Raw genomic sequence first — 13,551 nt, 5'->3', positions numbered from 1 at the left:
ATTTTTTTTGACTGAGATAAATCATTAAAAAAAAAGAATTTCCAAACATATTCAATCAAACAATTACGAGTTGTAAACCTAGGAGGACTAAAGAGAGAGAGAAAAACAGAGAGGGAGAGTGGGGAGGGGGGGGGGGAGATCTAGCATTTGTTTCAAATATCATTGCTGATTCATCTGATTTACTGTATTGTTGATTACATAATTTACAAATGGTCAACTTCAATTAGACAATTCCTTCTAAATTTGATGCATCTACTTTATTATTACTTTTGCCATGATAGTAGTCTGTTGTCAGTAAATCCTAAGCTACTGGGGGGGGGGGGCAAATTTACAACCACCCCCTCTCTTTTGAAAGCAGGGGAGACGAGGTAATGCCCCAGGAAGCTCTATGGGGCAGAGGGGGGATAAAGAAAAAGTGACCTAGCTAAAATTCAAGATGCATGCCAATGAAACTATTGCATCAATTTAAAAAATTCATTTTCCACTATGATGTAGAAGTTTATGTGTTTGGGGAAAAAGAAAGAAATCTCCTTAACAGACTGCATTACATGAACTCGCAATCTAAATAGAATCTTTCCATTCTTAGATCTGACAACTTTGCCTGATAATTGATAGTTTTTATGTGGGGTGGGCCATAAATCTTTATGAATGATATAGGTCATCCATTTTCAATCCATACCCAAGAACGTTTGCCATTGGAAAACTAAACATACATGCGCAAAGTCTTTGTTCACATTTGCGTTGAATGTTGGTGGTATTGGTGGGGATTTTTTTACCTGATTGCTAAGAAAGCATGAATGCTTGTAAGCAAGCAACCAGAGGACCGACGGCTAAAGGTCCTCTCCGAAGGACCTGGTAATGAGTATGAGGATTAGTGCCTTACCAAAGGGCACTAGCGCATCATGTGGGAATCGAACCCGGGTCACCGGAATACGAATCCCCCGCTCTACCGACAGAGCTATCGCGCCCTATCACCCAGGAATCTCATGAGTTTTATGATTCTATTAAAATAATTCTCAGTCTAAAAACGCAAACATTATGAGTCTCGCCGTTGCTACACTACGGCTTTCCTGCTGATGAAGAATGCTCGCAATGATACGTATTAAAAGTTTGACGTGATATCAGATTTCCCCAATCTCTCCCAGATTGCAGGCCTACACTATGATACAGAAGCAGCTTTATCATTAATATTATTATTGTTGTTGATGCTGTATTTGGCAAACATAAATTATAATGAATACAATAAAAGTAAAAAACAAACAAACATGAATTTACTCAAAATTAATATTACAGCAGATGTACCCGTTAAAGCTGTGGAAAATTGAACAATAACTGTAGTCCGCATCCGAAATTCAATTGATATTCTTGTCCTTTTTTGTTAATCTTACTTATGCTAGTATTTTTCGGGATTCTTGAATATGGGCCCTGTTGCATAAAAGTTACTTTTTATGGTAACTATGCCATCCAATGGTTACTACCATGGAAACGGTGATCAAGCTCTTAAAAAAATTGGGTAAAAATGCCCCGTGAGGGTAATTATGTGTCCAACCAACATTGGGCATTTCTTTTGGTCATTTTATTTATCCAATGTGATTAAAATTTTGCCCATTCTAAAGTAATTGCTGCTTATTTTTTTAACCTTACTTGACAATATGCTTAATTCCCGCATTGGGTAAAATACTACCCAAAATTGGTTGAACACATAATTACCCTCGTGCTGGTTAAAATTTTACCCAATATTTTTTTACAGTGCAACAGCCAATCAGAATCAAGGATTCCATGCAAGTTATAATTGCATGGCAAAGTTACCATAATGTTAATTTTTATGCAACGGGGCCATTTTTAATAGCAGTTATTATATTTTGAAAAGGTAAATATAAACATGATTCAATACAAAATATATTATTTTTCCTCTTCATTTCGTTGTTTCTTCTTCTTCTACTTCTTCTTCTTCTCCTTTTTTTCTTCTTCTTCCTCTTCTCCTTCTGCAATGTACGAAATGTACGTAATTTATAGGGGAGGGGTTAATTTTATCATCTATATTATACATCATTCGACCTCTTGGATGAACTTTCATTGTACATATATTTGAGAACAATTGTCACATAATTATTTGAACTAAAAAGGAGGTGTAACCTGAAATCTTTGCTATTAATGTTAGTGACGCTGTTTCCACGATGTAGACAACGAGCGCCACTGCCTATCCAGGGGCGGATCCAGCTCCCGCCAATAGGGGGGGGGGGCGATTTTTTTTTACCCATATTTTCCCCGATCGGCAGCTCAAAGTTGTTTTTGTTTGTTTCTTTGAAGGGGCCGTCTCAGTGGCGTAATGAGCCAAAAAATTTGGTTACACTTCGTAATTCCGAAGCTTCGTAATTCCGAAGCTTCGTAATTCCGAAGGTTCTTTATTCCGAAGGTTCGTAATTCCGAAACACGTAAATTGCCTATACCTCGATGTTCGTTAATCCGAAAACGAAAAAGGGTTCGTTAATCCGAACATTTGTGGCGTTATTCCGACGGTTCGTTATTCCGAAGGTTCGATAATCCGAAAACGAAATAAGGTTCGTTGTTCCGAAGGTTCGATAATCAGAAAACGAAATAAGATTCGTTGTTCCGAAGGTTCGTTAATCCGAAAACGAAATAAGGTTCGTTGTTCCGAAGGATCGTTAATCCGAAAACGAAATAAGGTTCGTTTTTCCGAAGGTTCGTTAATCCGAAAACGAAATAAGGTTCATTAATCCGAAAACAAAATAAGGTTCGTTTTTCCGAAGGTTCGTTAATCCGAAAACGAAATAAGGTTCGTTGTTCCGAAGGTTCGTTAATCCGAAAACAAAATAAGGTTCGTTAATCCGAAAAATGAAAACTGGGAAAGCAAAGGCAGAGGCAAGGGGGGGGGGCGGGTGACACTGTTGCCGTTCCATTGTTATGAGGATGGGAAGGCAAGGGCGGCCGAACGAATTTTCGTTCGGGGGGTAAAGCCAAAAAATGAAACTCATACGTCAAAATGGGCACTTTGGTGATATTTTCACCTTAAGATTATCATCTGCTTGAAGTCATTGTGTGATTGATAGTGATTAAGTAGAGAAAAACGTTTTTGAAGTGACTTTTTATTATGGCAAAATGTATATTTAGGCTTTATTTTTCGGGAGAGAGTATAATGAGCGAGCGGCTTGGTAAAAAAAAAATTTAAGGTGAAGTTGTAAAACTCGTTTAGGGGTCAATTATTCTTAAAATGGCATTATTGCGAGGTGTTGCGAGCGTAAATCACAAGCTAAAACTTAAGGGTATTTCAATAAAAAATGAAAATAAGTTTTTAAAAATCCGAGCAGATTTCTGCTGTCATTAAAAAGATGTGCATCTAACTAAAGAATTAACACGAGCGCAAAACGCGAGCTTAAACATACTGACCAGAAAAGGAACCTGTTAAAGAAAGCATTTAGTGACCTCTTTAGGATACATATTTCTCCAATCGAATGATTGAGAGTGCGGAACGCAAGCTGAAATTTTGCAATATTCCAGCCTGAAAACTTAACTTGTATACTTTAAAAAGAGTATTTTATTTCGAAAAACATGAAAAACGGCATATTTATTTTTGAAAAAGGAACTTTCCCATTTTGGAAAAATATGCATTTCCCTGTTTTTTATTTCATTTTTGGGGTGCAAGTGCCCCCTGCCTCCCTCCCAGCGGATCCAACTTTTGTCAAATAGGGGGGGGGGGTAAATTTTTTTTCCTGCCATATTTTCCTCGATCGGCAGCTTAAAGTTGATTTTTGTTTGTTTCTTTGAAAGGGTAGTCCTAACAGTCAATAATTAGCTTTATACTTATAAAATAAAGTAAATATGTAATAACATGATAAACCCTTTTTAAATAATGCGAGCGCGAGCTATATTTTTTTTAAATATGATGGGCAATATGTTTGTGATCTTCAAAACGAGATGCCTATGTAACTAGATAATAACTGCTAGCAAGAAGCGCGAACAGAAATTTTAAATATAAGCTCTGACCTGATCTAAAGGGGACATTTTAAGAACTTTTTGCAGTTAGCCATGAAGACGATGCGTGTTTTTAAACCAGTGGCGGCCGAAGTATTTTCCTTTTTTTTGGGGGGGGGGGGGCATAGCCAAAAAACGGGCCAATAGGGGCATTTTGGTGCAAACGGATATTATCGCCATTAGTCTGGTCTGTTAGCGGAATTATGTGGACACGGTGGACAAAAGCATGATTTTTTCTCCAGACCTTTGTTTATGTATGAGAATTAAAAATTGGGTATGCTCCAAAAAATCTGGCTGCAGGAACAGTGAAAAAATGGGTGAAAATGTCAAAATTTATGAGTGTAGATTGGTCTGATATATAGACTAGCGCTAGTGCAAAACTCAATAGCAGTGCATTATTTTGCATTGGTTTAGTTCTTGAATTCAGACCCTTTTTGAACAAATATTCTGTTTGTCCTCACATCTCGATGCACTAAATATCTGAATGCAGATGCTAAACAAGCCGAAGGGTGGTGATGGAGGGGTTGAATGTTGGTGTGTATGTACATATTTTGGTCTTGGGGTAAAGATGTGCAAGACACATTTTTTGCATGTGTTGGAAATTGTGTTGCCATGGTAACAGTGTATTATGGCAAAAATAAGGTACAAATCTTGCAGTTAGAACAACTTCCTCTGTTGTCATCCGATTCTCATGATATTTGGCACATACATTGGTGTTGAGGTGAAGATGTCTAAGACACATTTTTGTGTGTCTTTCGGAAATTTTGTTGCCATGGTAACAACAAAACATTTGGTGAAAATTGGGGAAAAAATTACAATTCAAACTGCTTCATCAGTTTTAAATCAATTCTCATGAAATTTGACACACACATTGGTATTAGAGTAAAGATGTACAAGGCACTTTTTGCATGTGTTTCAGAAATTGTGTTGCCATGGTAACAACATATTATATGGCAAAATTTAGGTAAAAACCTTGCAATTTGAACAACTTCATCAGTTTTGAACCATTTCTCATGAAATTTGGCTCATACATTTGCCTTGAGGTAAAGATGTGCAGGAACCATTTTTTGTGTGCATTTGTCAGAGAGTATATTGCCATGGTAACCACATATGATAGCCAGAAATGCAGGAAAACTCATTGTGGATCAAACGACTTCCCCTTTTTTTAGTCAGTGCTCATAAAAGTTGGAAGAAATATTCATCTTTGGGTAAAGATTCATATTAAATTCTAAACTGCATTAAAATATATGAGTCACCTTCAGTAATATTTCTAGGTTTTGGGGGAGGAGCGGGATTGGTCCTTAAAATCTGACATCAAAATAAAGGTTAAAGGCGGTGTCCATTAACACTCTTGAAATAAGCATCCCCTCAAGGGCATAGGCTGGGGGTACACTGGGTGAATGTGAAACCTTCCGCTGTGGCAAAGGAGTTCCAACAATGACAAAATGTGTACCCCTTCTACTTTCAACGGCTAATTTTCCAAACCTTAGTTCCACCTCCCCAAGATGTGCACCCCTCCCCATACTACTTCTATCTCCCCACGCTCAACCAGTCTACGCCTTTGCCCCTCAGGGGTCTTTGTATTTTAAAGCGAGACATTACTCCCTTTTTTTTTGGGGGGGGGGGGGTCTTTAGAAAATGACCTCATAAAAGTTAAAGTTAAAGGATTATGACTAGGAACTTAACCCCCCCCCCCCCCTGAAAAAATAGGGGGCTGAAAAATGCCCCCCCCCCCTATTAAAAGGTAAGAAGAGTCATTTGCACTTCAGAGTTAAGACCATTCATTTGATGTTTAATGCATTCTGCTTTGGTAAAAAATTGTTTACAGTAGCCAATTAATCATTGTTTATTTATATTCTCCTACTCAGTCTTTTATTCATATTCCATTCCTACTCTTTCTTTTTAACTATATCACATCACTCTTGATTTTGAGCTTCACCATACCATCGAATGTTTCCTCTCTCCTTTTTTTACCCTCTATCTCTCCAAGTATATTTTCTCTGACATTTTATAAAGTGTACCTTTAATCATGCAACTAATTATAGAAATATATATATACAAAAATCTCTGCACTTGTTTTAGAAATTCACTTGCAAATCCATGACTCAATAACATACCATATCAAAAATATGCATATGTGCACAATAAATTTTTGCCTTCTATTTTCTTTCATTTAATTTTTTCAGTATATTTCTGTGACAGCCCCTGCTTTATACATCCTACATCTCCAATTGTCAAAAAATGAATATTATGTTTCAGTAGCAAAATTGTTGGATGCAAGATCTGACTGTCACAAAAAATGCAAATAATTTTCCATTGGAGTAAGGACGAACGTATTCACTGTTCATTGAGCAAATGATTACTTTTATTTCTCTACATATATTCTAGTCATATCCCTTTCAGATGGTGGTAACTGCAGGAATGGGAAAACTTAGTGATATAACTAAAATTTTCACAGAGGATTTTCGGAAAACAACTAAATCCATTTTTTTTTAAGCAACAGTTATTCCATTCTGAATGCTGCAACTATGAATTTGATGCACCTTTACCAAAATATAGTATCATGACAGCCATTTCTTCAATTCTTTAAACTAGACATTAAATATAGCTAATAGTATTATTTAGGACAGAGTGTAGCCAAAATAGAGTTTAGAAGATTATGAAGAAAAGAATAAATGTCATGGTATTATATTTCAGTGTAGGTGTAAGCATTCAAAATGGAATAATTGTTGCTAGATAATAATGAATTAAAATAGCAAAGAAAAATGTACTTAGAGAGGGAGAAAAGAGGGGGGAGGGGAGAGGAAACAAAACAAGAAGGTATGGTAAAGCTCTAAAGTGCAAGAAGTGCAAAAAGTGATGTAAGAAAGTCAGAGTAAGAACTGAAATGAACAAATACTGAGTAGGAGATAAATAAAACGTTGATTAATTGGGCACCGGAAATGATCTTTTATCAAAACCAGAATGTTTTAGGCTTTAAATTAATACGCTGAAGTGTAAAGGATTTTTCTCCCCCCCCCCTTTTTTTTTTTTTTTGGGGGGGGGGGGGTCAGTTCCTAGTTGTAATTATTTCCTTTTACTCTTTATGTGGCAATTTTCTAAAGCCCCCCCCCCCAAAAAAAAAAAAAAATGGAAGGGGTGCTTTCTTTAAGAGTGTTTAAGTTCCTAATGGCCATGGCCTTTAACCTTCTATATTTTTATGTTGTCAGTTTTTAAGGACCTCCTCCGCCCCCCCCAAAAAAAAACCTATAAATATTATTGAAGGTGATTAATACCATGAATACCCTGCGCTATCTTATGATGTTAAAGGGGAATCCAACCCAAATAAACATTTGTTTTTAGAGGAAAAGGAAAAATCAGACAATAGGTCAAAGTTTGAACAAATCGGACAAACCATAAGAAAGTTGTGAATATATAAAAGTTGTAAACATTGGTAATCACTATATACCCATGAAGACTTCAAATTGGCCGCATATGTGATGTCATAATGATGTAAGGGAAGGACCACTCTTCCATGTACAGAAATAATTAATGGACTAAAATGTCTTTTTCAAAAGTTTTACTTCAAATTGTATCTTTCTTTCATGAGGACATAAAACATTATACTAACAGGTTTATATTACAGCCCCAATGGAATTTAGGAGAAAACCAAAAATCAAAGTACAAGGCCAATGGAAAGTTGTCCTTGCAGCCTCACCCCTTGTCATAATTTACTTACCCATTGTCAATTTGAAATCTACATACTAGTAGCCTTAGGGATCTTAATTTTAAAGCAGCCATAACTTTATTTTGCTTATCCGATTGCTTTCAAACTTTCAACATTCTTATTTTTCTCCTTTTCCACACAACATTTTATGACCAAGGCTGGATTCCCCTTTAACACTGAATATGAATCTTTACCCAAAATTAATATTTGTGTAAACTTTTCTGAGCACAGGCTGAAAACAGATAAGTAGATTGATCCACAATTGGTGAGTTTTCCCTGCATTTCTGGCTACATGCGGTTATCAAGGCAATGCACTCTCTGACAAATGCAAAAAAAAAAAAGGTTCTTGCACATCTTTATCTCAAGGCCAATGTGTGAGCCATATTTCATGCATGAGAATTGGTTTGAAACTGATGAAGTAGTTCAAATTGCAAGGTTTTTACCTAAATTTTGTCATATAATATGTTGTTACCATGGCAACACAATTTCTGAAACACACACAAAAAATGCCTTGTACATCTTTACTTTAATACCAATGTGTGTGCCAAATTTCATGTGAATTGAATGAAAACTGATGAAGCAGTTTGAAATGTAAGGTTTTTTTCCCAATTTTCACCAAATGTTTTGTTGTTACCATGGCAACAAAATTTCCGAAAGACACACAAAAATGTGTCTTAGACATCTTCACCTCAACACCAATGTGTGTGCCAAATTTCATGAGAATCTGATGAAAACAGAGGAAGTAGTTCTAACTGCAAGATTTGTACCTTATTTTTGCCATAATACACTGTTACCATGGCAACACAATTTCCAACACATGCAAAAAATGTGTATTGCACATCTTTACCCCAAGACCAAAATATGTACATACACATCAACATTCAACCCCCTCCACCACCACCCTTCGGCTTGTTTAGCATCTGCATTCAGATATTTAGTGCATTGAGATGTGAGGACAAACAGAATATCTGTTCAAAAAGGGTCTGAATTCAAGAACTAAACCAATGCAAAATAATGCACTGCTATTGAGTTTTGCACTAGCGCTAGTCTATATATCAGACCAATCTAAACTCATAAATTCTGACATTTTCACCCATTTTTTTCACTGTTCCTGCAGCCAGATTTTTTGGAGCATACCCCATTTTTAATTCTCATACATAAACAAAGGTCTGGAGAAAAAATCATGCTTTTGTCCACCGTGTCCACAAGTAGGGTGTTTTTTACGCTAACAGACCGGACTACATAAGATTATCATCTTTGTAAAGAGGTTGTGTGTTTTGTAGTAATTAAGTTGAGCAAAATTTTTTAAGTGATCTCTGATTGATAAGTTATATATTTACGTTTCATATCTGCGAGCGTAGCGAGCAAGCGGTTTGGGGGAAAAAATCAAATCTGAAGATGTAAAATTCACCTTTTTGGTCAATTACTGTTAAAAGGGCATCCTTGTGAGATGTTGCGAGCGGATCACGTGCCCAAACTTTTGGAAATTTCATGTAGGCCTAAATTGATAATAATGATAATAATGGTATGGATATCCAGGGAAGCCACTTCAGTTCTGAAAACTGTTCTCCCAGCTATTATTATTATCCCGGCTTTAGCTGGGCTGCCTAGGCGCCCAAAGGAAGGCATTAACGAATTTCTACCGGGTACCCATTCACCTCACCTGAGTTGAGCGCAGCACAGTGTGAATAAATTTCTTGCTGATGGTAATAATTCCATGACTTGGATTCGAACCTACGACCCTCTGCCTTAAAGTCAGAAGACTTATCCACTGGGCCAAAACGCCCCACATAAAAATTAAACGTTCCGATTTTATTTCGTAATCATGAAAAAAGAATGTGAATTTAACTAAAGAATCAAACGCGAGCGCGAAGCGCGAGCTGAAATTTTTCATATACTGACCAGGAGAGGAACCTTTTGCATTTGGTGACTCATGAATGGGATATGTGCTAGGCCTACATATCTCACCAATCGATTAATGCAAGCGCGAAGCTCGAGCTGAAAATTTTTGATATTCTATCCATGAAACTGGACATTCTAGGAATTTTATTTCACCAGGATCAGAATGACTACCTTAATGAGCAATAATTAGTGCGAGCGCAAAACGCGAACCAAAAATGTGTGATATTCCAACCTTAAAAGTGGACATTCTATGCATGGTTTGTTACCAAGAACTGGACGAATACCTTATACCAAATAAGAAACTGATGAGGAGCGAGCTTCTTTTTTCTTTTTTTTTTGAAATTTCATGATGGCCATTTTCTAGTCAATTTAAACAGATTATTGTGCTCACGATTCGATTTTTGTAGCTTTCAGCGAGATACGCGATTACGCATTGTTTTCATGATTACAAAACTACTGAATATGGAAAAAATGTTTAGCTTGCGCTACGAGCTCCCATCATTTGATTAGATAGATTTATATCCCATTCCTGAACTCCAAGTAATAATCTTTGAAATATCCACTTTTCTTGTCAGTCGGCCACTCTGCCTATATGCATTCGCATTAATTGTTTTGTTTAGATGCTCACCCTATTCATGATTACAAAAGGAGTTTAAGTTGCTAGAGCTAAATCGCCCATGCTCCAAAATCTTGCTCGCTTCACTTAGTGGTGGCGGAACCGGGGCAGGGGGGGGGGTGGATACTTGCCCCCAAAAAATCCCGTCGGAAAAAAGTGACCTTTTTCAAAATGGGATACCCTTTTGGGCTCGCGCTTATTAGCACTTGCATCAATTATTTTTTTTACAAGAATGCTTAGAATGTCCAGTTTTCAGGTTGGAAAATCGGGAAAATTTGGCTCACGTTTCTCGCTCGCATCAAGTATTGTTTATTGAGGAAATCATTCTATTCCTGGTTACAAAAAAAATAAAATGTCCAGTTTTCAGGTTGGAATATCACAAATTTTAAGCCTGCGGTTCGCGCTCTCATTATTTAGTTCGTGAGATATACTATTCATGAGTCACTAAATGCAGTCCTTAAAAGGTTACTTTCTAAAGCCTGTTGCATAAAACTTTTTACCTGAGAAAACTCTGGTAAAAACTGAAAACTAAGGTTAGTCTGATTTCCGCCACTGACTTTAGCACAGGGCAAAAACTCCGGTAAAAACAATCTGAGTTTTCTCAGGTAAAAAGTTTTATGCAACGGGCCCCAGGTCAGTATATAAACAAATTACAGCTCGCGCTTCGCGCTCGCGTTAATTCTTTAGTAAGATACACATCTTTCTCACGATTACAAAAAATGCTCAGAATGTTTAAGTTCAAGTTTTGTTACATGAAATGTCTACTAGTTTGAGCTTGCGATTCGCGCTTTCAAATCTCACAAGGATCATTATTAGTATTATTTTTATTACCAGCAGAAGCTGTTATTAAAAATGACATCCCCTCCAATACAAATCCTATAATCTGGAGGTTACTCGCACGCGACCAACAAACTTAACCCCCTGCATCCTTAAACCATTTGCTAAAGGCAGCAGTTGCTCAGATAAAATCGAAATTAGCCTATGCTTGATCCGGGCGCCTATTCTTAATGAAATACATGCTTTTGGCCACAACACACGCATGTATCATCGATTCTTATTACTATCATTGCATAATATCGTGTTATCTTGTAATGACAACACCGTGTTTGTTACCAAAATGAATAATTTTCATTTTCGGAAATACGAACCTTATTTAATTTTCGGATTAACGAACCTTATTTCGTTTTCGGATTAACGAACCTTCGGAATTACGAACCTTATTTCGTTTTCGGATTAACGAACCTTCGGAATTACGAACCTTATTTCGTTTTCGGATTGACGAACCTTATTTCGTTTTCGGATTGACGAACCTTCGGAATTACGAACCTTATTTCGTTTTCGGATTAACGAACCTTCGGAACGAACCTTCGGAAATACGAACCTTCGGAATAACCGAACCTTCGGAATTACGAATGTATGCGAAAATTTTGAGGGGGCTCGATACGGCATATCGCGTGAAATCAATAAGAAGTTGCGACCGAGCAAAAATTTTTAGTACGTTTTTGCAACCAAAATACGGCAGTATGTTTTTTCTTTGAAAAATACGTTTTTTGGAGAAAAAAAAAACGTAATTTATTGAGAAAAATAATCTCTATGTCTCTATTTCATAAAACGTACACAAATATGGTTATTAGATCAATGTAATTTCAGGTAACTTGTTTTTTTTTCAATCATTTTGTTAAAACCAGGGTGAAGATATACAAATGTTTTAATGTTTTTTTTTTCATCTGCAAGAGCAGTGCGTAATTTATAGGGGAGGGGTTAATTTTATCATCTATTATACATCATTCGACCTCTTGGATGAACTTTCATTGTACATATATTTGATAGCAATTGTCACATAATTATTTGAACTAAAAAGGAGGTGTAACCTGAAATCTTTATTATTAATAAATATTAATGTTAGTGACGCTGTTTCCACGATGTAGACAGCTCCCGCCAATAGGGGGGGGGGGGCGATTTTTTTTTTACCCATATTTTCCCCGATCGGCAGCTCAAAGTTGTTTTTGTTTGTTTCTTTGAAGGGGCCGTCTCAGTGGCGTAATGAGCCAAAATTTTTGAGGGGGCTCGATACGGCATATCGCGTGAAATCAATACGAAGTTGCGACCGAGCAAAAATGTTGACATTTTGATTACCAAAATAAAAGCTTGTGATAGATTTTGACATAACATTTGGAAAATTATAGGCCTATAATTCACACTTATCCCTTTCTTTTTCTTCCCATTTTCTTGGTCGTGAAAAATTTGGGTGGGGGGGGGGGTGGTGGGGGCAAAACGCCGATGTCTTAATAGTCATTTCTTAGCTTTATTCTTATAAAACAACATTAAAAAAATGTAATAATCTCATAAGCCCTGTTTAAAAAGTGCGAGCGCGAAGCGCGTGCTGAAAATTTTTGGAATTTCATGTTTGTCCTAAAAATTGAATATTCTGGGCAATGTTTGTGAACCTGAACAAGTTGCGAATTTAACTAGATAATTACTGCGAGCGCGAAGCGCGAGCAGACATTTTTAATATGGGTTCTGGCTTGATCGAAAAGGGACCTGTTAAGGACGATTTGCAGTTAGCCATTAAGACGATACATATACTTTTAGATAATGCGAGCGCGAAGCACGAGCTGAAATTTTTTTGACATTCCGACCTACAAAATTGACATTCTAAGCACTTTTTGAAATAAACGGTATAGGTATAAAACTAAACAATTGATGCGAGCGCGAGCGGAAAAAAGATTGAGATTTCAGACCTAAAAATTGGAAACTCTATTCATGTTTTGTAAATCATGAAAAAGGATCGGTAATTTGGTATCTTTCTACATTAATAATGCGAGCGCAACTGGATAATTTTTGCACGTTTTGAATAAGGATCAAGCTGCATATCTTAACAAACACGTGTGCACGTGTTTAAGAGTTAGACAGAATCTGGGCATTCTGAATACATTTCATTTTTCATCATGAAAATCAATAATGCGAGCGCAAAGCGCGAGCGGAAAATATTTGATATTCCGGTATGAAAAGGGTGAATTTAAGCACTATCTCAAGCACTGTGTATAGGGAATTTGTGAAGTGTATGCGAATAGCACTAAATAAATGATGCGAGTGCGAAGCGCGAGCTGATATTTTTTTATTATCATTTTGACCTAGGATCTGGACAATCTAGGCCTAAGGACATTTTGTCACCATATGAAAATGATGACTATCTTCCTATTCCTCTTCCTAAGCACGATATGGAACTTGTCGATATTCCTTTCTGAAAAAAGGACAATTAAGTTATTAGGAATTCATGAAAAAAAATTATTATCATATTTATTAATGTAATAAGCCTAATGAGTGAGTAAAA

This window comes from Lytechinus pictus, chromosome 12, assembly GCF_037042905.1.
Source record: "Lytechinus pictus isolate F3 Inbred chromosome 12, Lp3.0, whole genome shotgun sequence".
In the NCBI taxonomy this organism is placed as follows: Eukaryota; Metazoa; Echinodermata; class Echinoidea; order Temnopleuroida; family Toxopneustidae; genus Lytechinus; species Lytechinus pictus.
The sequence above is the reverse complement of the archived record's forward strand: the minus strand, read 5'-3'. Positions refer to the sequence as shown.